This window comes from Cyclopterus lumpus, chromosome 10, assembly GCF_009769545.1.
Source record: "Cyclopterus lumpus isolate fCycLum1 chromosome 10, fCycLum1.pri, whole genome shotgun sequence".
NCBI lineage: Eukaryota > Metazoa > Chordata > Actinopteri > Perciformes > Cyclopteridae > Cyclopterus > Cyclopterus lumpus.
The window spans coordinates 419,923-446,764 of record NC_046975.1 but is presented as its reverse complement, the minus strand read 5'-3'; positions in this window follow the sequence as shown (position 1 = coordinate 446,764).

The window sequence follows — 26,842 nt, the reverse complement described above, 5'->3', positions numbered from 1 at the left end:
TCCTGTGTGAGTTTACTCTAGTGAGTTTACTCTAGTGTGAGTTTACTCTTGTGTGAGTTTACTCTAGTTTGAGTTTACTCTGGTGAGTTTAATCTCATGTGAGTTTACTCTAGTGTGAGTTTACTCTGGTGAGTTTAATCTCATGTGAGTTTACTCTAGTGTGAGTTTACTCTGGTGAGTTTAATCTCATGTGAGTTTACTCTAGTGTGAGTTTACTCTAGTGAGTTTACTCTAGTTTGAGTTTACTCTGGTGAGTTTAATCTCGTGTGAGTTTACTCTGGTGTGAGTTTTCTCTAGTGAGTTTAATCTCATGTGAGTTTACTCTAGTGTGAGTTTACTCTGGTGAGTTTAATCTCATGTGAGTTTACTCTGGTGTGAGTTTACTCTAGTGAGTTTACTCCTGTGTGAGTTTACTCTTCCGTGTGAGTTTACTCTAGTGTGAGTTTACTCCTGTGTGAGTTTACTCTTCCGTGTGAGTTTACTCTTGTGAGTTTACTCCTGTGTGAGTTTACTCTTCCGTGTGAGTTTACTCTAGTGTGAGTTTACTCTTGTGAGTTTACTCTCGTGTGAGTTTACTCTTCCGTGTGAGTTTACTCTAGTGTGAGTTTACTCCTGTGTGAGTTTACTCTTCCGTGTGAGTTTACTCTTGTGAGTTTACTCTCGTGTGAGTTTACTCTTCCGTGTGAGTTTACTCCCGTGTGAGTTTACTCTTGTGTGAGTTTACTCCTGTGTGAGTTTACTCTTGTGTGAGTTTACTCATGTGTGAGTTTACTCTCGTGTGAGTTTACTCCTGTGTGAGTTTACTCTCGTGTGAGTTTACTCCTGTGTGAGTTTACTCTTGTGTGAGTTTATTCCTGTGTGAGTTTACTCTAGTGAGTTTACTCCTGTGTGAGTTTACTCTCTTGTGAGTTTACTCCTGTGTGAGTTTACTCTTGTGTGAGTTTACTCTAGTGTGAGTTTACTCTAGTGTGAGTTTACTCTTGTGTGAGTTTATTCCTGTGTGAGTTTACTCTTGTGTGAGTTTACTCTAGTGTGAGTTTACTCTAGTGTGAGTTTACTCTAGTGTGAGTTTACTCTTGTGTGAGTTTATTCCTGTGTGAGTTTACTCTAGTGAGTTTACTCCTGTGTGAGTTTACTCTCTTGTGAGTTTACTCCTGTGTGAGTTTACTCTTGTGTGAGTTTACTCTAGTGTGAGTTTACTCTTGTGTGAGTTTACTCTAGTGTGAGTTTAATCTCGTGTGAGTTTACTCTCGTGTGAGTTTACTCCTCTGTGAGTTTACTCTAGTGAGTTTACGCCTGTGTGAGTTTACTCTTGTGTGAGTTTACTCTAGTGAGTTTACTCCTGTGTGAGTTTACTCTTCCGTGTGAGTTTACTCCTGTGTGAGTTTACTCTAGTGTGAGTTTACTCTAGTGTGAGTTTACTCTCGTATGAGTTTATTCTAGTGTGAGTTTACTCTTGTGAGTTTACTCCTGTGTGAGTTTACACTAGTGTGAGTTTACTCTCGTGTGAGTTTACTCTAGTGTGAGTTTACTCTCGTGTGAGTTTACTCTAGTGTGAGTTTACTCTAGTGTCAGTTTACTCTCGTGTGAGTTTACTCTCGTGTGAGTTTACTCTAGTGTCAGTTTACTCTCGTGTGAGTTTACTCTAGTGTGAGTTTACTCTTGTGTGAGTTTACTCCTGTGTGAGTTTACTCTCGTGTGAGTTTACTCTAGTGTGAGTTTACTCTAGTGTGAGTTTACTCCTGTGTGAGTTTACTCTAGTGTGAGTTTACTCTCGTGTGAGTTTACTCTTGTGAGTTTACTCTCGTGTGAGTTTACTCTCGTGTGAGTTTACTCTCGTGTGAGTTTACTCTCGTGTGAGTTTACTCTTCCGTGTGAGTTTACTCTAGTGTGAGTTTACTCTTGTGAGTTTACTCCTGTGTGAGTTTACTCTTCCGTGTGAGTTTACTCTAGTGTGAGTTTACTCTAGTGTGAGTTTACTCTTGTGAGTTTACTCTCGTGTGAGTTTACTCTTCCGTGTGAGTTTACTCTTCCGTGTGAGTTTACTCTAGTGTGAGTTTACTCTTGTGTGAGTTTACTCTAGTGAGTTTACTCTTGTGTGAGTTTACTCTTGTGTGAGTTTACTCTAGTGAGTTTACTCTAGTTTGAGTTTACTCTGGTGAGTTTAATCTCATGTGAGTTTACTCTAGTGTGAGTTTACTCTTGTGAGTTTACTCTCGTGTGAGTTTACTCTTCCGTGTGAGTTTACTCTAGTGTGAGTTTACTCCTGTGTGAGTTTACTCTTCCGTGTGAGTTTACTCTAGTGTGAGTTTACTCTTGTGAGTTTACTCTCGTGTGAGTTTACTCTTCCGTGTGAGTTTACTCTCGTGTGAGTTTACTCCTGTGTGAGTTTACTCTTGTGTGAGTTTATTCCTGTGTGAGTTTACTCTAGTGAGTTTACTCCTGTGTGAGTTTACTCTCTTGTGAGTTTACTCCTGTGTGAGTTTACTCTTGTGTGAGTTTACTCTAGTGTGAGTTTACTCTAGTGTGAGTTTACTCTCGTGTGAGTTTACTCCTCTGTGAGTTTACTCTAGTGAGTTTACGCCTGTGTGAGTTTACTCTTGTGTGAGTTTACTCTAGTGAGTTTACTCCTGTGTGAGTTTACTCTTCCGTGTGAGTTTACTCCTGTGTGAGTTTACTCTAGTGTGAGTTTACTCTAGTGTGAGTTTACTCTCGTATGAGTTTATTCTAGTGTGAGTTTACTCTTGTGAGTTTACTCCTGTGTGAGTTTACACTAGTGTGAGTTTACTCTCGTGTGAGTTTACTCTAGTGTGAGTTTACTCTCGTGTGAGTTTAATCCTGTGTGAGTTTACTCTCGTGTGAGTTTACTCTCGTGTGAGTTTACTCTAGTGTGAGTTTACTCTAGTGTCAGTTTACTCTCGTGTGAGTTTACTCTTGTGTGAGTTTACTCTAGTGTCAGTTTACTCTCGTGTGAGTTTACTCTAGTGTGAGTTTACTCTAGTTTGAGTTTACTCTGGTGAGTTTAATCTCGTGTGAGTTTACTCTAGTGTGAGTTTACTCTTGTGAGTTTACTCTCGTGTGAGTTTACTCTTCCGTGTGTGTTTACTCCCGTGTGAGTTTACTCTTGTGTGAGTTTACTCCTGTGTGAGTTTACTCTTGTGTGAGTTTACTCATGTGTGAGTTTACTCTCGTGTGAGTTTACTCCTGTGTGAGTTTACTCTCGTGTGAGTTTACTCCTGTGTGAGTTTACTCTTGTGTGAGTTTATTCCTGTGTGAGTTTACTCTAGTGAGTTTACTCCTGTGTGAGTTTACTCTCTTGTGAGTTTACTCCTGTGTGAGTTTACTCTTGTGTGAGTTTACTCTAGTGTGAGTTTACTCTTGTGAGTTTACTCCTGTGTGAGTTTACACTAGTGTGAGTTTACTCTCGTGTGAGTTTACTCTAGTGTGAGTTTACTCTCGTGTGAGTTTACTCCTCTGTGAGTTTACTCTAGTGAGTTTACGCCTGTGTGAGTTTACTCTTGTGTGAGTTTACTCTAGTGAGTTTACTCCTGTGTGAGTTTACTCTTCCGTGTGAGTTTACTCCTGTGTGAGTTTACTCTAGTGTGAGTTTACTCTAGTGTGAGTTTACTCTCGTATGAGTTTATTCTAGTGTGAGTTTACTCTTGTGAGTTTACTCCTGTGTGAGTTTACACTAGTGTGAGTTTACTCTCGTGTGAGTTTACTCTAGTGTGAGTTTACTCTCGTGTGAGTTTACTCCTGTGTGAGTTTACTCTCGTGTGAGTTTACTCTCGTGTGAGTTTACTCTAGTGTGAGTTTACTCTAGTGTCAGTTTACTCTCGTGTGAGTTTACTCTTGTGTGAGTTTACTCTAGTGTCAGTTTACTCTCGTGTGAGTTTACTCTAGTGTGAGTTTACTCTCGTGTGAGTTTACTCCTGTGTGAGTTTACTCTCGTGTGAGTTTACTCTAGTGTGAGTTTACTCTCGTGTGAGTTTACTCCTGTGTGAGTTTACTCTCGTGTGAGTTTACTCTAGTGTGAGTTTACTCTAGTGTGAGTTTACTCCTGTGTGAGTTTACTCTAGTGTGAGTTTACTCTTGTGAGTTTACTCTCGTGTGAGTTTACTCTCGTGTGAGTTTACTCTTCCGTGTGAGTTTACTCTAGTGTGAGTTTACTCTTGTGAGTTTACTCCTGTGTGAGTTTACTCTTCCGTGTGAGTTTACTCTAGTGTGAGTTTACTCTAGTGTGAGTTTACTCTTGTGAGTTTACTCTCGTGTGAGTTTACTCTTCCGTGGGAGTTTACTCTTCCGTGTGAGTTTACTCTAGTGTGAGTTTACTCTTGTGTGAGTTTACTCTAGTGAGTTTACTCTTGTGTGAGTTTACTCTTGTGTGAGTTTACTCTAGTGAGTTTACTCTAGTTTGAGTTTACTCTGGTGAGTTTAATCTCGTGTGAGTTTACTCTAGTGTGAGTTTACTCTTGTGAGTTTACTCTCGTGTGAGTTTACTCTTCCGTGTGAGTTTACTCTAGTGTGAGTTTACTCCTGTGTGAGTTTACTCTTCCGTGTGAGTTTACTCTAGTGTGAGTTTACTCTTGTGAGTTTACTCTCGTGTGAGTTTACTCTTCCGTGTGAGTTTACTCCCGTGTGAGTTTACTCTTGTGTGAGTTTACTCTTGTGTGAGTTTACTCATGTGTGAGTTTACTCTCGTGTGAGTTTACTCCTGTGTGAGTTTACTCTCGTGTGAGTTTACTCCTGTGTGAGTTTACTCTTGTGTGAGTTTATTCCTGTGTGAGTTTACTCTAGTGTGAGTTTACTCTAGTGTGAGTTTAATCTCGTGTGAGTTTACTCTTGTGTGAGTTTACTCTAGTGTGAGTTTAATCTCGTGTGAGTTTACTCTCGTGTGAGTTTACTCCTCTGTGAGTTTACTCTAGTGAGTTTACGCCTGTGTGAGTTTACTCTTGTGTGAGTTTACTCTAGTGAGTTTACTCCTGTGTGAGTTTACTCTTCCGTGTGAGTTTACTCCTGTGTGAGTTTACTCTAGTGTGAGTTTACTCTAGTGTGAGTTTACTCTTCCGTGTGAGTTTACTCTAGTGTGAGTTTACTCTTGTGAGTTTACTCCTGTGTGAGTTTACTCTAGTGTGAGTTTACTCTCGTGTGAGTTTACTCTCGTGTGAGTTTACTCTAGTGTGAGTTTACTCTCGTGTGAGTTTACTCCTGTGTGAGTTTACTCTCGTGTGAGTTTACTCTCGTGTGAGTTTACTCTCGTGTGAGTTTACTCTAGTGTGAGTTTACTCTAGTGTGAGTTTACTCTCGTGTGAGTTTACTCTCGTGTGAGTTTACTCTCGTGTGAGTTTACTCTAGTGTGAGTTTACTCTCGTGTGAGTTTACTCTAGTGTGAGTTTACTCTCGTGTGAGTTTACTCCTGTGTGAGTTTACTCTCGTGTGAGTTTACTCTAGTGTGAGTTTACTCTCGTGTGAGTTTACTCCTGTGTGAGTTTACTCTCGTGTGAGTTTACTCTAGTGTGAGTTTACTCTAGTGTGAGTTTACTCTAGTGTGAGTTTACTCTAGTGTGAGTTTACTCCTGTGTGAGTTTACTCTAGTGTGAGTTTACTCTTGTGAGTTTACTCTCGTGTGAGTTTACTCTCGTGTGAGTTTACTCTTCCGTGTGAGTTTACTCTAGTGTGAGTTTACTCTTGTGAGTTTACTCTTCCGTGTGAGTTTACTCTTCCGTGTGAGTTTACTCTTCCGTGTGAGTTTACTCTAGTGTGAGTTTACTCTTGTGTGAGTTTACTCTAGTGAGTTTACTCTTGTGTGAGTTTACTCTAGTGAGTTTACTCTAGTGTGAGTTTACTCTGGTGAGTTTAATCTCATGTGAGTTTACTCTAGTGTGAGTTTACTCTTGTGAGTTTAATCTCATGTGAGTTTACTCCTGTGTGAGTTTACTCTCATGTGAGTTTACTCCTGTGTGAGTTTACTCTCGTGTGAGTTTACTCTAGTGAGTTTACTCTAGTGTGAGTTTACTCTCGTGTGAGTTTACTCTCATGTGAGTTTACTCTAGTGAGTTTACTCCTGTGTGAGTTTACTCTTGTGTGAGTTTACTCTAGTGTGAGTTTACTCCTGTGTGAGTTTACTCTTCCGTGTGAGTTTACTCTCGTGTGAGTTTACTCTCGTGTGAGTTTACTCTTCCGTGTGAGTTTACTCTAGTGTGAGTTTACTCTTGTGAGTTTACTCCTGTGTGAGTTTACTCTTCCGTGTGAGTTTACTCTAGTGTGAGTTTACTCTAGTGTGAGTTTACTCTTGTGAGTTTACTCTCGTGTGAGTTTACTCTTCCGTGTGAGTTTACTCTTCCGTGTGAGTTTACTCTAGTGTGAGTTTACTCTAGTGTGAGTTTACTCTTGTGTGAGTTTACTCTAGTGAGTTTACTCTAGTGTGAGTTTACTCTTGTGTGAGTTTACTCTAGTGAGTTTACTCTAGTTTGAGTTTACTCTGGTGAGTTTAATCTCATGTGAGTTTACTCTAGTGTGAGTTTACTCTTGTGAGTTTAATCTCATGTGAGTTTACTCCTGTGTGAGTTTACTCTCGTGTGAGTTTACTCTAGTGAGTTTACTCTAGTGTGAGTTTACTCTAGTGTGAGTTTACTCTAGTGTGAGTTTACTCTTCCGTGTGAGTTTACTCTAGTGTGAGTTTACTCTAGTGTGAGTTTACTCTTGTGAGTTTACTCTCGTGTGAGTTTACTCTTCCGTGTGAGTTTACTCTTCCGTGTGAGTTTACTCTAGTGTGAGTTTACTCTTGTGTGAGTTTACTCTAGTGAGTTTACTCTCGTGTGAGTTTACTCTTGTGTGAGTTTACTCTAGTGAGTTTACTCTAGTTTGAGTTTACTCTGGTGAGTTTAATCTCATGTGAGTTTACTCTAGTGTGAGTTTACTCTTGTGAGTTTAATCTCATGTGAGTTTACTCCTGTGTGAGTTTACTCTCGTGTGAGTTTACTCTAGTGAGTTTACTCTAGTGTGAGTTTACTCTCGTGTGAGTTTACTCTCATGTGAGTTTACTCTAGTGAGTTTACTCCTGTGTGAGTTTACTCTTCCGTGTGAGTTTACTCCTGTGTGAGTTTACTCTAGTGTGAGTTTACTCTAGTGTGAGTTTACTCTCGTATGAGTTTACTTCTAGTGTGAGTTTACTCTTGTGAGTTTACTCCTGTGTGAGTTTACACTAGTGTGAGTTTACTCTCGTGTGAGTTTACTCTAGTGTGAGTTTACTCTCGTGTGAGTTTACTCCTGTGTGAGTTTACTCTCGTGTGAGTTTACTCTCGTGTGAGTTTACTCTAGTGTGAGTTTACTCTAGTGTGAGTTTACTCTCGTGTGAGTTTACTCTCGTGTGAGTTTACTCTAGTGTGAGTTTACTCTCGTGTGAGTTTACTCTAGTGTGAGTTTACTCTCGTGTGAGTTTACTCCTGTGTGAGTTTACTCTCGTGTGAGTTTACTCTAGTGTGAGTTTACTCTCGTGTGAGTTTACTCCTGTGTGAGTTTACTCTCGTGTGAGTTTACTCTAGTGTGAGTTTACTCTCGTGTGAGTTTACTCTAGTGTGAGTTTACTCCTGTGTGAGTTTACTCTAGTGTGAGTTTACTCCTGTGTGAGTTTACTCTAGTGTGAGTTTACTCTCGTGTGAGTTTACTCTTGTGAGTTTACTCTCGTGTGAGTTTACTCTCGTGTGAGTTTACTCTCATGTGAGTTTACTCTCGTGTGAGTTTACTCTTCCGTGTGAGTTTACTCTAGTGTGAGTTTACTCTTGTGAGTTTACTCCTGTGTGAGTTTACTCTTCCGTGTGAGTTTACTCTAGTGTGAGTTTACTCTAGTGTGAGTTTACTCTTGTGAGTTTACTCTCGTGTGAGTTTACTCTTCCGTGTGAGTTTACTCTAGTGTGAGTTTACTCTTGTGTGAGTTTACTCTAGTGAGTTTACTCTTGTGTGAGTTTACTCTTGTGTGAGTTTACTCTAGTGAGTTTACTCTAGTTTGAGTTTACTCTGGTGAGTTTAATCTCATGTGAGTTTACTCTAGTGTGAGTTTACTCTTGTGAGTTTACTCTCGTGTGAGTTTACTCTTCCGTGTGAGTTTACTCTAGTGTGAGTTTACTCCTGTGTGAGTTTACTCTTCCGTGTGAGTTTACTCTAGTGTGAGTTTACTCTTGTGAGTTTACTCTCGTGTGAGTTTACTCTTCCGTGTGAGTTTACTCTTCCGTGTGAGTTTACTCTTGTGTGAGTTTACTCCTGTGTGAGTTTACTCTAGTGTGAGTTTACTCTCGTGTGAGTTTACTCCTGTGTGAGTTTACTCTTGTGTGAGTTTACTCCTGTGTGAGTTTACTCTAGTGAGTTTACTCCTGTGTGAGTTTACTCTCTTGTGAGTTTACTCCTGTGTGAGTTTACTCTTGTGTGAGTTTACTCTAGTGTGAGTTTACTCTAGTGTGAGTTTACTCTTGTGTGAGTTTACTCTCGTGTGAGTTTACTCCCATGTGAGTTTACTCTAGTGAGTTTACTCCTGTGTGAGTTTACTCTTGTGTGAGTTTACTCTAGTGAGTTTACTCCCGTGTGAGTTTACTCCTGTGTGAGTTTACTCTAGTGTGAGTTTACTCTAGTGTGAGTTTACTCTCGTATGAGTTTATTCTAGTGTGAGTTTACTCTTGTGAGTTTACTCCTGTGTGAGTTTACACTAGTGTGAGTTTACTCTCGTGTGAGTTTACTCTAGTGTGAGTTTACTCTCGTGTGAGTTTACTCCTGTGTGAGTTTACTCTCGTGTGAGTTTACTCTCGTGTGAGTTTACTCTAGTGTGAGTTTACTCTAGTGTGAGTTTACTCTCGTGTGAGTTTACTCTTGTGTGAGTTTACTCTAGTGTGAGTTTACTCTCGTGTGAGTTTACTCTAGTGTGAGTTTACTCTAGTGTGAGTTTACTCTTGTGTGAGTTTACTCTCGTGTGAGTTTACTCTAGTGTGAGTTTACTCTTGTGAGTTTACTCTCGTGTGAGTTTACTCTAGTGTGAGTTTACTCTAGTGTGAGTTTACTCCTGTGTGAGTTTACTCTTCCGTGTGAGTTTACTCTAGTGTGAGTTTACTCTTGTGAGTTTACTCTCGTGTGAGTTTACTCTTCCGTGTGAGTTTACTCCCGTGTGAGTTTACTCTTGTGTGAGTTTACTCCCGTGTGAGTTTACTCTTGTGTGAGTTTACTCATGTGTGAGTTTACTCTCGTGTGAGTTTACTCCTGTGTGAGTTTACTCTCGTGTGAGTTTACTCCTGTGTGAATTTACTCTTGTGTGAGTTTATTCCTGTGTGAGTTTACTCTAGTGAGTTTACTCCTGTGTGAGTTTACTCTCTTGTGAGTTTACTCCTGTGTGAGTTTACTCTTGTGTGAGTTTACTCTAGTGTGAGTTTACTCTAGTGTGAGTTTACTCTTGTGTGAGTTTACTCTCGTGTGAGTTTACTCCTCGTGTGAGTTTACTCTAGTGAGTTTACGCCTGTGTGAGTTTACTCTTGTGTGAGTTTACTCTAGTGTGAGTTTACTCTTCCGTGTGAGTTTACTCCTGTGTGAGTTTACTCTAGTGTGAGTTTACTCTAGTGTGAGTTTACTCTCGTATGAGTTTATTCTAGTGTGAGTTTACTCTTGTGAGTTTACTCCTGTGTGAGTTTACACTAGTGTGAGTTTACTCTAGTGTGAGTTTACTCTAGTGTGAGTTTACTCCTGTGTGAGTTTACTCTTGTGTGAGTTTACTCATGTGTGAGTTTACTCTCGTGTGAGTTTACTCCTGTGTGAGTTTACTCTCGTGTGAGTTTACTCCTGTGTGAGTTTACTCTTGTGTGAGTTTACTCCTGTGTGAGTTTACTCTAGTGAGTTTACTCCTGTGTGAGTTTACTCTAGTGTGAGTTTACTCTAGTGTGAGTTTACTCTTCCGTGTGAGTTTACTCTAGTGTGAGTTTACTCTTGTGAGTTTACTCCTGTGTGAGTTTACTCTAGTGTGAGTTTACTCTCGTGTGAGTTTACTCTAGTGTGAGTTTACTCTCGTGTGAGTTTACTCTCGTGTGAGTTTACTCTAGTGAGTTTACTCCTGTGTGAGTTTACTCTTGTGTGAGTTTACTCTAGTGAGTTTACTCCTGTGTGAGTTTACTCTTGTGTGAGTTTACTCCTGTGTGAGTTTACTCTAGTGTGAGTTTACTCTAGTGTGAGTTTACTCTCGTATGAGTTTACTCTAGTGTGAGTTTACTCTTGTGAGTTTACTCCTGTGTGAGTTTACACTAGTGTGAGTTTACTCTCGTGTGAGTTTACTCTAGTGTGAGTTTACTCTCGTGTGAGTTTACTCCTGTGTGAGTTTACTCTCGTGTGAGTTTACTCTCGTGTGAGTTTACTCTAGTGTGAGTTTACTCTAGTGTGAGTTTACTCTCGTGTGAGTTTACTCTTGTGTGAGTTTACTCTAGTGTGAGTTTACTCTCGTGTGAGTTTACTCTAGTGTGAGTTTACTCTCGTGTGAGTTTACTCCTGTGTGAGTTTACTCTCGTGTGAGTTTACTCTAGTGTGAGTTTACTCTCGTGTGAGTTTACTCCTGTGTGAGTTTACTCTCGTGTGAGTTTACTCTAGTGTGAGTTTACTCTAGTGTGAGTTTACTCCTGTGTGAGTTTACTCTAGTGTGAGTTTACTCTTGTGAGTTTACTCTCGTGTGAGTTTACTCTCGTGTGAGTTTACTCTTCCGTGTGAGTTTACTCTAGTGTGAGTTTACTCTTGTGAGTTTACTCCTGTGTGAGTTTACTCTTCCGTGTGAGTTTACTCTAGTGTGAGTTTACTCTAGTGTGAGTTTACTCTTGTGAGTTTACTCTCGTGTGAGTTTACTCTTCCGTGGGAGTTTACTCTTCCGTGTGAGTTTACTCTAGTGTGAGTTTACTCTTGTGTGAGTTTACTCTAGTGAGTTTACTCTTGTGTGAGTTTACTCTTGTGTGAGTTTACTCTAGTGAGTTTACTCTAGTGTGAGTTTACTCTGGTGAGTTTAATCTCATGTGAGTTTACTCTAGTGTGAGTTTACTCTTGTGAGTTTACTCTCGTGTGAGTTTACTCTTCCGTGTGAGTTTACTCTAGTGTGAGTTTACTCCTGTGTGAGTTTACTCTTCCGTGTGAGTTTACTCTAGTGTGAGTTTACTCTTGTGAGTTTACTCTCGTGTGAGTTTACTCTTCCGTGTGAGTTTACTCCCGTGTGAGTTTACTCTTGTGTGAGTTTACTCTTGTGTGAGTTTACTCATGTGTGAGTTTACTCTCGTGTGAGTTTACTCCTGTGTGAGTTTACTCTCGTGTGAGTTTACTCCTGTGTGAGTTTACTCTTGTGTGAGTTTATTCCTGTGTGAGTTTACTCTAGTGTGAGTTTACTCTAGTGTGAGTTTAATCTCGTGTGAGTTTACTCTTGTGTGAGTTTACTCTAGTGTGAGTTTAATCTCGTGTGAGTTTACTCTCGTGTGAGTTTACTCCTCTGTGAGTTTACTCTAGTGAGTTTACGCCTGTGTGAGTTTACTCTTGTGTGAGTTTACTCTAGTGAGTTTACTCCTGTGTGAGTTTACTCTTCCGTGTGAGTTTACTCCTGTGTGAGTTTACTCTAGTGTGAGTTTACTCTAGTGTGAGTTTACTCTCGTATGAGTTTATTCTAGTGTGAGTTTACTCTTGTGAGTTTACTCCTGTGTGAGTTTACACTAGTGTGAGTTTACTCTCGTGTGAGTTAACTCTCGTGTGAGTTTACTCTAGTGTGAGTTTACTCTCGTGTGAGTTTACTCCTGTGTGAGTTTACTCTCGTGTGAGTTTACTCTCGTGTGAGTTTACTCTCGTGTGAGTTTACTCTAGTGTGAGTTTACTCTAGTGTCAGTTTACTCTCGTGTGAGTTTACTCTCGTGTGAGTTTACTCTCGTGTGAGTTTACTCTAGTGTCAGTTTACTCGCGTGTGAGTTTACTCTAGTGTGAGTTTACTATCGTGTGAGTTTACTCCTGTGTGAGTTTACTCTCGTGTGAGTTTACTCTAGTGTGAGTTTACTCTCGTGTGAGTTTACTCCTGTGTGAGTTTACTCTCGTGTGAGTTTACTCTAGTGTGAGTTTACTCTAGTGTGAGTTTACTCTAGTGTGAGTTTACTCTAGTGGGAGTTTACTCCTGTGTGAGTTTACTCTAGTGTGAGTTTACTCTTGTGAGTTTACTCTCGTGTGAGTTTACTCTCGTGTGAGTTTACTCTTCCGTGTGAGTTTACTCTAGTGTGAGTTTACTCTTGTGAGTTTACTCTCGTGTGAGTTTACTCTTCCGTGTGAGTTTACTCTTCCGTGTGAGTTTACTCTAGTGTGAGTTTACTCTTGTGTGAGTTTACTCTAGTGAGTTTACTCTTGTGTGAGTTTACTCTAGTGAGTTTACTCTAGTTTGAGTTTACTCTGGTGAGTTTAATCTCATGTGAGTTTACTCTAGTGTGAGTTTACTCTTGTGAGTTTAATCTCATGTGAGTTTACTCCTGTGTGAGTTTACTCTCATGTGAGTTTACTCCTGTGTGAGTTTACTCTCGTGTGAGTTTACTCTAGTGAGTTTACTCTAGTGTGAGTTTACTCTCGTGTGAGTTTACTCTCATGTGAGTTTACTCTAGTGAGTTTACTCCTGTGTGAGTTTACTCTTGTGTGAGTTTACTCTAGTGTGAGTTTACTCCTGTGTGAGTTTACTTTAGTGTGAGTTTACTCTTGTGAGTTTACTCTCGTGTGAGTTTACTCTCGTGTGAGTTTACTCTTCCGTGTGAGTTTACTCTAGTGTGAGTTTACTCTTGTGAGTTTACTCCTGTGTGAGTTTACTCTTCCGTGTGAGTTTACTCTAGTGTGAGTTTACTCTAGTGTGAGTTTACTCTTGTGAGTTTACTCTCGTGTGAGTTTACTCTTCCGTGTGAGTTTACTCTTCCGTGTGAGTTTACTCTAGTGTGAGTTTACTCTTGTGTGAGTTTACTCTTGTGTGAGTTTACTCTAGTGAGTTTACTCTTGTGTGAGTTTACTCTTGTGTGAGTTTACTCTAGTGAGTTTACTCTAGTTTGAGTTTACTCTGGTGAGTTTAATCTCATGTGAGTTTACTCTAGTGTGAGTTTACTCTTGTGAGTTTAATCTCATGTGAGTTTACTCCTGTGTGAGTTTACTCTCGTGTGAGTTTACTCTAGTGAGTTTACTCTAGTGTGAGTTTACTCTAGTGTGAGTTTACTCTTGTGAGTTTACTACTGTGTGAGTTTACTCTTCCGTGTGAGTTTACTCTAGTGTGAGTTTACTCTAGTGTGAGTTTACTCTTGTGAGTTTACTCTCGTGTGAGTTTACTCTTCCGTGTGAGTTTACTCTTCCGTGTGAGTTTACTCTAGTGTGAGTTTACTCTTGTGTGAGTTTACTCTAGTGAGTTTACTCTTGTGTGAGTTTACTCTTGTGTGAGTTTACTCTAGTGAGTTTACTCTAGTTTGAGTTTACTCTGGTGAGTTTAATCTCATGTGAGTTTACTCTAGTGTGAGTTTACTCTTGTGTGAGTTTACTCCTGTGTGAGTTTACTCTCGTGTGAGTTTACTCTAGTGAGTTTACTCTAGTGTGAGTTTACTCTCGTGTGAGTTTACTCTCATGTGAGTTTACTCTAGTGAGTTTACTCCTGTGTGAGTTTACTCTTCCGTGTGAGTTTACTCCTGTGTGAGTTTACTCTAGTGTGAGTTTACTCTAGTGTGAGTTTACTCTCGTATGAGTTTATTCTAGTGTGAGTTTACTCTTGTGAGTTTACTCCTGTGTGAGTTTACACTAGTGTGAGTTTACTCTCGTGTGAGTTTACTCTAGTGTGAGTTTACTCTCGTGTGAGTTTACTCCTGTGTGAGTTTACTCTCGTGTGAGTTTACTCTCGTGTGAGTTTACTCTAGTGTGAGTTTACTCTAGTGTCAGTTTACTCTCGTGTGAGTTTACTCTCGTGTGAGTTTACTCTAGTGTCAGTTTACTCTCGTGTGAGTTTACTCTAGTGTGAGTTTACTCTCGTGTGAGTTTACTCCTGTGTGAGTTTACTCTCGTGTGAGTTTACTCTAGTGTGAGTTTACTCTCGTGTGAGTTTACTCCTGTGTGAGTTTACTCTCGTGTGAGTTTACTCTAGTGTGAGTTTACTCTAGTGTGAGTTTACTCTAGTGTGAGTTTACTCCTGTGTGAGTTTACTCTAGTGTGAGTTTACTCTCGTGTGAGTTTACTCTAGTGTGAGTTTACTCTCGTGTGAGTTTACTCTTGTGAGTTTACTCTCGTGTGAGTTTACTCTCGTGTGAGTTTACTCATGTGAGTTTACTCTCGTGTGAGTTTACTCTTCCGTGTGAGTTTACTCTAGTGTGAGTTTACTCTTGTGAGTTTACTCCTGTGTGAGTTTACTCTTCCGTGTGAGTTTACTCTAGTGTGAGTTTACTCTAGTGTGAGTTTACTCTTGTGAGTTTACTCTCGTGTGAGTTTACTCTTCCGTGTGAGTTTACTCTAGTGTGAGTTTACTCTTGTGTGAGTTTACTCTAGTGAGTTTACTCTTGTGTGAGTTTACTCTTGTGTGAGTTTACTCTAGTGAGTTTACTCTAGTTTGAGTTTACTCTGGTGAGTTTAATCTCATGTGAGTTTACTCTAGTGTGAGTTTACTCTTGTGAGTTTACTCTCGTGTGAGTTTACTCTTCCGTGTGAGTTTACTCTAGTGTGAGTTTACTCCTGTGTGAGTTTACTCTTCCGTGTGAGTTTACTCTAGTGTGAGTTTACTCTTGTGAGTTTACTCTCGTGTGAGTTTACTCTTCCGTGTGAGTTTACTCCCGTGTGAGTTTACTCTTGTGTGAGTTTACTCCTGTGTGAGTTTACTCATGTGTGAGTTTACTCTCGTGTGAGTTTACTCCTGTGTGAGTTTACTCTTGTGTGAGTTTATTCCTGTGTGAGTTTACTCTAGTGAGTTTACTCCTGTGTGAGTTTACTCTCTTGTGAGTTTACTCCTGTGTGAGTTTACTCTTGTGTGAGTTTACTCTAGTGTGAGTTTACTCTAGTGTGAGTTTACTCTTGTGTGAGTTTACTCTCGTGTGAGTTTACTCCTCTGTGAGTTTACTCTAGTGAGTTTACGCCTGTGTGAGTTTACTCTTGTGTGAGTTTACTCTAGTGAGTTTACTCCTGTGTGAGTTTACTCTTCCGTGTGAGTTTACTCCTGTGTGAGTTTACTCTAGTGTGAGTTTACTCTAGTGTGAGTTTACTCTCGTATGAGTTTATTCTAGTGTGAGTTTACTCTTGTGAGTTTACTCCTGTGTGAGTTTACACTAGTGTGAGTTTACTCTCGTGTGAGTTTACTCTAGTGTGAGTTTACTCTCGTGTGAGTTTAATCCTGTGTGAGTTTACTCTCGTGTGAGTTTACTCTCGTGTGAGTTTACTCTAGTGTGAGTTTACTCTAGTGTCAGTTTACTCTCGTGTGAGTTTACTCTTGTGTGAGTTTACTCTAGTGTCAGTTTACTCTCGTGTGAGTTTACTCTAGTGTGAGTTTACTCTAGTTTGAGTTTACTCTGGTGAGTTTAATCTCGTGTGAGTTTACTCTAGTGTGAGTTTACTCTTGTGAGTTTACTCTCGTGTGAGTTTACTCTTCCGTGTGAGTTTACTCTAGTGTGAGTTTACTCCTGTGTGAGTTTACTCTTCCGTGTGAGTTTACTCTAGTGTGAGTTTACTCTTGTGAGTTTACTCTCGTGTGAGTTTACTCTTCCGTGTGAGTTTACTCCTGTGTGAGTTTACTCTTGTGTGAGTTTACTCCTGTGTGAGTTTACTCTTGTGTGAGTTTACTCATGTGTGAGTTTACTCTCGTGTGAGTTTACTCCTGTGTGAGTTTACTCTCGTGTGAGTTTACTCCTGTGTGAGTTTACTCTTGTGTGAGTTTACTCCTGTGTGAGTTTACTCTAGTGTGAGTTTACTCCTGTGTGAGTTTACTCTCTTGTGAGTTTACTCCTGTGTGAGTTTACTCTTGTGTGAGTTTACTCTAGTGTGAGTTTACTCTAGTGTGAGTTTACTCTTGTGTGAGTTTACTCTCGTGTGAGTTTACTCCTCTGTGAGTTTACTCTAGTGAGTTTACGCCTGTGTGAGTTTACTCTTGTGTGAGTTTACTCTAGTGAGTTTACTCCTGTGTGAGTTTACTCTTCCGTGTGAGTTTACTCCTGTGTGAGTTTACTCTAGTGTGAGTTTACTCTAGTGTGAGTTTACTCTCGTATGAGTTTATTCTAGTGTGAGTTTACTCTTGTGAGTTTTCTCCTGTGTGAGTTTACACTAGTGTGAGTTTACTCTAGTGTGAGTTTACTCTAGTGTGAGTTTACTCCTGTGTGAGTTTACTCTCGTGTGAGTTTACTCTAGTGTGAGTTTACTCTAGTGTCAGTTTACTCTCGTGTGAGTTTACTCTTGTGTGAGTTTACTCTAGTGTCAGTTTACTCTCGTGTGAGTTTACTCTAGTGTGAGTTTACTCTCGTGTGAGTTTACTCTAGTGTGAGTTTACTCTCGTGTGAGTTTACTCTAGTGTGAGTTTACTCTAGTGTGAGTTTACTCTAGTGTGAGTTTACTCTTGTGAGTTTACTCTCGTGTGAGTTTACTCTTCCGTGTGAGTTTACTCTTCCGTGTGAGTTTACTCTAGTGTGAGTTTACTCTTGTGTGAGTTTACTCTAGTGAGTTTACTCTTGTGTGAGTTTACTCTTGTGTGAGTTTACTCTAGTGAGTTTACTCTAGTTTGAGTTTACTCTGGTGAGTTTAATCTCATGTGAGTTTACTCTAGTGTGAGTTTACTCTTGTGAGTTTACTCTCGTGTGAGTTTACTCTTCCGTGTGAGTTTACTCTAGTGTGAGTTTACTCATGTGTGAGTTTACTCTCGTGTGAGTTTACTCCTGTGTGAGTTTACTCTCGTGTGAGTTTACTCCTGTGTGAATTTACTCTTGTGTGAGTTTATTCCTGTGTGAGTTTACTCTAGTGAGTTTACTCCTGTGTGAGTTTACTCTCTTGTGAGTTTACTCCTGTGTGAGTTTACTCTTGTGTGAGTTTACTCTAGTGTGAGTTTACTCTAGTGTGAGTTTACTCTTGTGTGAGTTTACTCTCGTGTGAGTTTACTCTCGTGTGAGTTTACTCTAGTGAGTTTACGCCTGTGTGAGTTTACTCTTGTGTGAGTTTACTCTAGTGAGTTTACTCCTGTGTGAGTTTACTCTTCCGTGTGAGTTTACTCCTGTGTGAGTTTACTCTAGTGTGAGTTTACTCTAGTGTGAGTTTACTCTCGTATGAGTTTATTCTAGTGTGAGTTTACTCTTGTGAGTTTACTCCTGTGTGAGTTTACACTAGTGTGAGTTTACTCTAGTGTGAGTTTACTCTAGTGTGAGTTTACTCCTGTGTGAGTTTACTCTCGTGTGAGTTTACTCTAGTGTGAGTTTACTCTAGTGTGAGTTTACTCTCGTGTGAGTTTACTCTTGTGTGAGTTTACTCTAGTGTGAGTTTACTCTCGTGTGAGTTTACTCTAGTGTGAGTTTACTCTCGTGTGAGTTTACTCCTGTGTGAGTTTACTCTCGTGTGAGTTTACTCTAGTGTGAGTTTACTCTCGTGTGAGTTTACTCCTGTGTGAGTTTACTCTCGTGTGAGTTTACTCTAGTGTGAGTTTACTCTAGTGTGAGTTTACTCCTGTGTGAGTTTACTCTAGTGTGAGTTTACTCTTGTGTGAGTTTACTCTCGTGTGAGTTTACTCTTCCGTGTGAGTTTACTCTAGTGTGAGTTTACTCTTGTGAGTTTACTCCTGTGTGAGTTTACTCTTCCGTGTGAGTTTACTCTAGTGTGAGTTTACTCTAGTGTGAGTTTACTCTTGTGAGTTTACTCTCGTGTGAGTTTACTCTTCCGTGTGAGTTTACTCTTCCGTGTGAGTTTACTCTAGTGTGAGTTTACTCTTGTGTGAGTTTACTCTAGTGAGTTTACTCTTGTGTGAGTTTACTCTTGTGTGAGTTTACTCTAGTGAGTTTACTCTAGTTTGAGTTTACTCTGGTGAGTTTAATCTCATGTGAGTTTACTCTAGTGTGAGTTTACTCTTGTGAGTTTACTCTCGTGTGAGTTTACTCTTCCGTGTGAGTTTACTCTAGTGTGAGTTTACTCCTGTGTGAGTTTACTCTTCCGTGTGAGTTTACTCTAGTGTGAGTTTACTCTTGTGAGTTTACTCTCGTGTGAGTTTACTCTTCCGTGTGAGTTTACTCCCGTGTGAGTTTACTCTTGTGTGAGTTTACTCTTGTGTGAGTTTACTCATGTGTGAGTTTACTCTCGTGTGAGTTTACTCCTGTGTGAGTTTACTCTTGTGTGAGTTTACTCTTGTGTGAGTTTACTCCCGTGTGAGTTTACTCTCGTGTGAGTTTACTCTTGTGTGAGTTTACTCTTGTGTGAGTTTACTCCCGTGTGAGTTTACTCTCGTGTGAGTTTACTCCTGTGTGAGTTTACTCTTGTGTGAGTTTATTCCTGTGTGAGTTTACTCTAGTGAGTTTACTCCTGTGTGAGTTTACTCTCTTGTGAGTTTACTCCTGTGTGAGTTTACTCTTGTGTGAGTTTACTCTTGTGTGAGTTTACTCTAGTGTGAGTTTAATCTCGTGTGAGTTTACTCTAGTGTGAGTTTACTCCTGTGTGAGTTTACTCTAGTGTGAGTTTACTCTAGTGTGAGTTTACTCTCGTATGAGTTTATTCTAGTGTGAGTTTACTCTTGTGAGTTTACTCCTGTGTGAGTTTACACTAGTGTGAGTTTACTCTCGTGTGAGTTTACTCTCGTGTGAGTTTACTCTAGTGTGAGTTTACTCTCGTGTGAGTTTACTCCTGTGTGAGTTTACTCTCGTGTGAGTTTACTCTCGTGTGAGTTTACTCTAGTGTGAGTTTACTCTAGTGTCAGTTTACTCTCGTGTGAGTTTACTCTCGTGTGAGTTTACTCTAGTGTCAGTTTACTCGCGTGTGAGTTTACTCTAGTGTGAGTTTACTCTCGTGTGAGTTTACTCCTGTGTGAGTTTACTCTCGTGTGAGTTTACTCTAGTGTGAGTTTACTCTCGTGTGAGTTTACTCCTGTGTGAGTTTACTCTCGTGTGAGTTTACTCTAGTGTGAGTTTACTCTAGTGTGAGTTTACTCTAGTGTGAGTTTACTCTAGTGGGAGTTTACTCCTGTGTGAGTTTACTCTAGTGTGAGTTTACTCTTGTGAGTTTACTCTCGTGTGAGTTTACTCTCGTGTGAGTTTACTCTTCCGTGTGAGTTTACTCTAGTGTGAGTTTACTCTTGTGAGTTTACTCCTGTGTAAGTTTACTCTTCCGTGTGAGTTTACTCTAGTGTGAGTTTACTCTAGTGTGAGTTTACTCTTGTGAGTTTACTCTCGTGTGAGTTTACTCTTCCGTGTGAGTTTACTCTTCCGTGTGAGTTTACTCTAGTGTGAGTTTACTCTTGTGTGAGTTTACTCTAGTGAGTTTACTCTTGTGTGAGTTTACTCTTGTGTGAGTTTACTCTAGTGAGTTTACTCTAGTTTGAGTTTACTCTGGTGAGTTTAATCTCATGTGAGTTTACTCTAGTGTGAGTTTACTCTTGTGAGTTTAATCTCATGTGAGTTTACTCCTGTGTGAGTTTACTCTCGTGTGAGTTTACTCTAGTGAGTTTACTCTAGTGTGAGTTTACTCTCGTGTGAGTTTACTCTCATGTGAGTTTACTCTAGTGAGTTTACTCCTGTGTGAGTTTACTCTTGTGTGAGTTTACTCTAGTGTGAGTTTACTCCTGTGTGAGTTTACTCTTGTGTGAGTTTACTCTTGTGAGTTTACTCCTGTGTGAGTTTACTCTCGTGTGAGTTTACTCTCGTGTGAGTTTACTCTTCCGTGTGAGTTTACTCTAGTGTGAGTTTACTCTTGTGAGTTTACTCCTGTGTGAGTTTACTCTAGTGAGTTTACTATAGTGAGTTTACTCTAGTGTGAGTTTACTCTAGTGTGAGTTTACTCTTGTGAGTTTACTCTCGTGTGAGTTTACTCTAGTGAGTTTACTCTAGTGTGAGTTTACTCTTGTGTGAGTTTACTCTTGTGTGAGTTTACTCTAGTGAGTTTACTCTTGTGTGAGTTTACTCTTGTGTGAGTTTACTCTAGTGAGTTTACTCTAGTTTGAGTTTACTCTGGTGAGTTTAATCTCATGTGAGTTTACTCTAGTGTGAGTTTACTCTCATGTGAGTTTAATCTCATGTGAGTTTACTCCTGTGTGAGTTTACTCTCGTGTGAGTTTACTCTAGTGAGTTTACTCTAGTGTGAGTTTACTCTCGTGTGAGTTTACTCTCATGTGAGTTTACTCTAGTGAGTTTACTCCTGTGTGAGTTTACTCTTGTGTGAGTTTACTCTAGTGTGAGTTTACTCTAGTGTGAGTTTACTCCTGTGTGAGTTTACTCTTGTGAGTTTACTCTAGTGTGAGTTTACTCTTTTGAGTTTACTCTTGTGTGAGTTTACTCTAGTGTGAGTTTACTCTAGTGTGAGTTTACTCTTGTGTGAGTTTACTCCTGTGTGAGTTTACTCTTGTGTGAGTTTACTCCTGTGTGAGTTTACTCTTGTGAGTTTACTCCTGTGTGAGTTTACTCTTGTGAGTTTACTCCTGTGTGAGTTTACTCTTGTGTGAGTTTACTCTAGTGTGAGTTTACTCTAGTGTGAGTTTACTCCTGTGTGAGTTTACTCTTGTGAGTTTACTCTAGTGTGAGTTTACTCTTGTGAGTTTACTCTTGTGTGAGTTTACTCTAGTGTGAGTTTACTCTTGTGAGTTTACTCCTGTGTGAGTTTACTCTAGTGTGAGTTTACTCTTGTGAGTTTACTCTAGTGTGAGTTTACTCCTGTGTGAGTTTACTCTTGTGTGAGGTTACTCCTGTGTGAGTTTACTCCTGTGTGAGTTTACTCTTGTGTGAGTTTACTCATGTGAGTTTACTCTAGTGAGTTTACTCTCGTGTGAGTTTACTCTAGTGTGAGTTTACTCTAGTGAGTTTACTCTCGTGTGAGTTTACTCTAGTGTGAGTTTACTCTTGTGTGAGTTTACTCTAGTGTGAGTTTACTCTTGTGTGAGTTTACTCTAGTGTGAGTTTACTCCTGTGTGAGTTTACGCCTGTGTGAGTTTACTCTAGTGTGAGTTTACTCTTCCGTGTGAGTTTACTCTTGTGTGAGTTTACTCTAGTGAGTTTACTCTAGTGTGAGTTTACTCCTGTGTGAGTTTACTCTAGTGAGTTTACTCTAGTGAGTTTACTCTAGTGTGAGTTTACTCTTGTGTGAGTTTACTCTCGTGTGAGTTTACTGTAGTGTGAGTTTACTCTAGTGTGAGTTTACTCCTGTGTGAGTTTACTCTAGTGAGTTTACTCTAGTGTGAGTTTACTCTTGTGTGAGTTTACTCTAGTGAGTTTACTCTAGTTTGAGTTTACTCTGGTGAGTTTAATCTCATGTGAGTTTACTCTAGTGTGAGTTTACTCTGGTGAGTTTAATCTCATGTGAGTTTACTCTAGTGTGAGTTTACTCTAGTGAGTTTACTCTAGTTTGAGTTTACTCTGGTGAGTTTAATCTCGTGTGAGTTTACTCTGGTGTGAGTTTACTCTAGTGAGTTTAATCTCATGTGAGTTTAATCTCATGTGAGTTTACTCTGGTGTGAGTTTACTCTAGTGAGTTTAATCTCATGTGAGTTTACTCTTGTGTGAGTTTACTCCTGTGTGAGTTTACTCTTGTGTGAGTTTACTCTTGTGTGAGTTTACTCTAGTGAGTTTACTTCTGTGTGAGTTTACTTTTGTGTGAGTTTACTCTTGTGAGTTTACTCCTGTGTGAGTTTACTCTTGTGTGAGTTTACTCTTGTGAGTTTACTCTAGTGTGAGTTTACTCTGGTGTGAGTTTACTCTAGTGAGTTTAATCTCATGTGAGTTTACTCTAGTGTGAGTTTACTCTCGTGTGAGTTTACTCTCATGTGAGTTTACTCTAGTGAGTTTACTCTCGTGTGAGTTTACTCTCATGTGAGTTTACTCTAGTGAGTTTACTCCTGTGTGAGTTTACTCTTGTGTGAGTTTACTCTCGTGTGAGTTTACTCTAGTGTGAGTTTACTCTCGTGTGAGTTTACTCTCGTGTGAGTTTACTCTTGTGTGAGTTTACTCATGTGAGTTTAATCTAGTGTGAGTTTACTCTTGTGTGAGTTTACTCTAGTGTGAGTTTACTCTAGTGTGAGTTTACTCTAGTGTGAGTTTACTCTCGTGTGAGTTTACTCTAGTGTGAGTTTACTCTTGTGTGAGTTTACTCTAGTGTGAGTTTACTCTCGTGTGAGTTTACTCTAGTGAGTTTACTCTAGTTTGAGTTTACTCTAGTGTGAGTTTACTCTTCCGTGTGAGTTTACTCTTTTGTGAGTTTACTCTAGTGAGTTTACTCTAGTGTGAGTTTACTCCTGTGTGAGTTTACTCCTGTGTGAGTTTAATCTCGTGTGAGTTTACTCTCGTGTGAGTTTACTCTAGTGTGAGTTTACTCCTGTGTGAGTTTACTCTAGTGAGTTTACCCTAGTGTGAGTTTACTCTTGTGTGAGTTTACTCTAGTGAGTTTACTCTAGTGTGAGTTTACTCTTCCGTGTGAGTTTACTCTTGTGTATTTACTCTTGTGTGAGTTTACTCTAGTGTGAGTTTACTCTGGTGAGTTTAATCTCGTGTGAGTTTACTCTAGTGAGTTTAATCTCATGTGAGTTTACTCTAGTGTGAGTTTACTCTAGTGTGAGTTTACTCTGGTGAGTTTAATCTCATGTGAGTTTACTCTGGTGTGAGTTTACTCTAGTGAGTTTAATCTCATGTGAGTTTAATCTCATGTGAGTTTACTCTCGTGTGAGTTTACTCTGGTAAGTTTACTCTCGTTAGTTTACTCTAGTGAGTTCACTCTCTTGTGAGTTTACTCTTGTGTTAGTTTACTCTAGCGAGTTTACTCTTGTGTTAGTTCATCTTGTGTTAGTTTACTCTCGTGTTAGTTTACTCTAGTCAGTTTAATCTCGTGTTAGTTTACTGTCACGTGAGTTTACGTGCCGGACTATTCGCTTCATTCAATGCTGGATGAGCCAGAGGTTGCGTGGCTTATCCTCATGAAAAGAGTTCATTACCCCCGTCCACCGTTGAAGAAATAACCACTATTTCACTATTTAAGTCCCACAAATATCGGAACATCAAACGCACTCATGTCTGGGTTCATAACATTAATATAATATATAATATTATCCGTAGCCGCACACAGCGACTATCAACTTACCCTCCATATTTTCTGATTTCAACAACGGCAGGACATCAGTTGAAAAATGTAAACTCTTGCGAATGAAGCAAATGTTTTGCTTCGCTTCATTCTCTTCATTTACCCCGCACAGCAGAAATGCGCGTTACTCGCATACATTTGCGTCTTTGCATTGACTTTGCATGTAATCTCACATGAAACATTTGTTTCACTTTTGGTGTTAACGCAGTATTACACAGAATCAAATTACATGTTTATAGACTGCTGCAAAACATGCACGCATTTGTTTATGAAAACGTCCACCCCTCTTTTCCAGGCTTTGTCTCCCTCTTCAAAGGAGGCTCCTACTGGAAGTTCACGTTTCCAGGCTCCTCACTGCAAGACGGATACCCACGATCCTCTACTGCAGACTGGCTTGACTGCCCTGACTCTTCCTCATCCACACCTGTGATGGACGACCTCTCCTTGTCTCAGTCTCCACCTGCAGGGAGACAGGAGCTCAGGGAGAGATGGACGGAGGAGAGAGAGAAGGAGGAAGGAGGAGGAAGGAGAGGTAACCCTAACCCTAAACCTAACCCCTAACCCTATGGAAAGTACATACATGGATATAAACATAAAGACATACGGGACAAAGGTACACACATCTGGACAAGATACACTTGCCAAAATGGAGCTCTCGGTGGCAGAACAACATGTATTATTGCTGCCTCCCTGCTGAGTACATGGACACTGTTGGCTATTTAAAGCTGCACAAGACAATAAAAACCCTCTTGCTTATCAGGAGGCAGGGCTGAATAGAGAATAGAATAGAGAATCTACATTCAACTTGTGCATTCACTACACTGCCTACTGACCATTAACCCTCAACTTGCTGTTTGTAAGTTTACTGTACAAAAAGATGTTGAAGATGATCTATTGTAGGAGTTCAATTATGGAACAATGCTAACATACATGTAAGAATGGTCAACACATTTTTGGTTTAAAAAGGATTGTTTATAACAAATGTGTGAATGTGAATGAAATATATGTATGTAGATATATTTATTTAATTTTTTTTCTTTATACCTAATTAATTATCTGATTTAATTGCTAAGAATTTAGGATAGGAATATATAAGCATTTATGCTTCTGCCTACCTTTTCAGTCATTTATTTTTTGTATATTAGATTGTGGCTTTACTTATTTTATGTAAAGATTGACTGAATAAAACACACACAATTTCCACTCTCACCTCTTGTGAGCTCAGTACAGGTCAGGATGTGTTTACCCCAGCTTAGCATAAAGACTGGAGGCAGCTAACCTGTTCATTTGGTAAATGGTAAATGGACCTGCACCTGTACTTGAGTTAAATCCACCACTGCGACTAAAGTTAGTAAACGGTACTTTATCAGTTAAAGTTCTGAGACTGCTGAACCGGAGTTCTCCAGTCGGGCTTCTGTGTGATAAAGTTATTGCTGTACTTTACTGCTGCGGTGAGGATTTGTCTTGTATTGAGTGCCTCCTACTTCTTCTTCTTTTCCATTCTTTTAAACTAGCCCACACACTCACAAACACACATACATATACGCCGTTACGCTTATTTCTTACACATGTGGTGTGTAAGTGTGGCCGCTATTGTGTGTCTTATTCCCCCGCTAAATAAACGTGGCCTCGCCACCATTTGTGGTGTCTTGCGCAGCGTAATCACTTAATTCAGCGGTCCCCAACCTTTTTTGCTCCAGGGACCGGTTTCACAGACAATATTTTCACGGACCGACCTTAACGGTGTGGGCGATAAATATGACGTGATAAATATGATATAAAAACTAATATAAAGGGCATAAAAATACAACTCACCATTACGCCGAATTAGTGGGAGCCCTGAGCTTGTTGCTCTGCAACGAGCCGGTCCTATCTCGGGGTGATGGGAGACAATGACACCCAAAGTAAATGGTAAATGGACCAGTACTTGTATAGAGCTTTTCTAGACAACTCAAAGCACTTTACATTACATGACATCATTCACCCATTCACACCCATTCATAGGCTGCTGGGAGACATCTTAGGACACACTGAGCTTCTCTCTCCTCTTCTCTCTCTCCTTATGGACGAATTCACGTCTCTTCATTGCACATTACTAAACTCTACTTCTTCCCCGGAGTCTTTGTGCTTTCTTGCTTCACAGGGTCCATTGGCCCTGGCTGTGTCTCGAGCCGGTCCTGGCTCCTCTGACTCCTTGCCCCTGCTTCCTGCCCCTGGCCTGGCCTCCTTCCTCATTGGCTCTGCCTCCTGCCTCAAGGACCTGGTCTCATGCCTCACTGGCAGTCATCTCGCGAATGCCTCCTGTGCTGTAACTCTGTTCATCTGTAGAGGGATCCTCCTCTGTTGCTCTCCTGAAGGTTTCTTCTGTGAAAGGGAGTTTTTCCTGATCCGATGTAAGGTCCTGGGACAGGGGTGTCGTATGTGTACAGATTGTAAAATCATCTGAGGCACATTTGTAATTTGGGATTTTGGGCTATACAAGATAAACTGAATTGAATTGAATTGAATGAATTTGAAATCCCCAGTCAAGTGAAAGACCATCTTTTGGAGGGTTATGCTACAACGTACTTTATAATATCCAAAAAAGACATCTATTGTTAGGTGGGAGGTGCACCGATGTTCGACACCACGTTGTGATTTTTGTTGCCTAACCTAACTCTACGTAGTTATTTTAAGGCCAACCAGGATGTTTATCCTGAACCTATGTTGTTTTTTGGACTTTTTTGAACATAATGTTGTCTAAAAATAAAGTCAAGCCAAGAGACATGAAACAAAAAGGATAATTTCTGTCCCTGTATATGAAACCAACAGAGAGCATTTCAGAACTCTTTCACCAACTGCCGTGAGACTGTTGTATCTTCTAGTGTCAGCACATGTCAACTGACAGTGAATTTGATAAATGGCTGCTTTTCAAAGTGCGTGCTATGGGCATCATTTGAAATCGGTCTAGGGCCTACTCTGGTATCATGTCTTACCATCATCAGAGCCTGGGGTTAAAAGATAAAAACAGCTTATAATTTATATCTAGAATTGTAAAATTTAATATATTCTAACAATGTTCCCTATAATAACATAAGCAGCACATATCATATTATTTAGTTAATGATTTATCTCACCGCTGTGACGACACTGGAACTCCCCCAGCTGGATTACTTAATCATTGAGAAGGGGAATCCTGAGATTCCACATCATCTACGTGATTTACAGCAAGCGCAGCAGAGAGGTAGCTGTGGTTGCCCCATTACACTCATAGAAAGACCTTTAGTAAGATAAGCTGTATTCCTTCACGCTCATTTCTACTTTAGTAGTTTCAGATAACATTAAAGATAATTAGTTGATCTAAACATGCAACATTTACCTCACAGTTTTGCAATTCAAATCAAAGTTCTATTATCTAAAATGAGAATACAACACTCCTTGCAATATTCAGTTTATCTATTAATGCATATCAAATTTATATTATTATGATATTATAAAGTACACAAAAAGAAGTATAAAACACCTAAGAAATGTACAAGTCCAATCACTCAGTCCGGAGGAACGCCATGAATTTACCCTTTCATAAACAGTCCGGTGG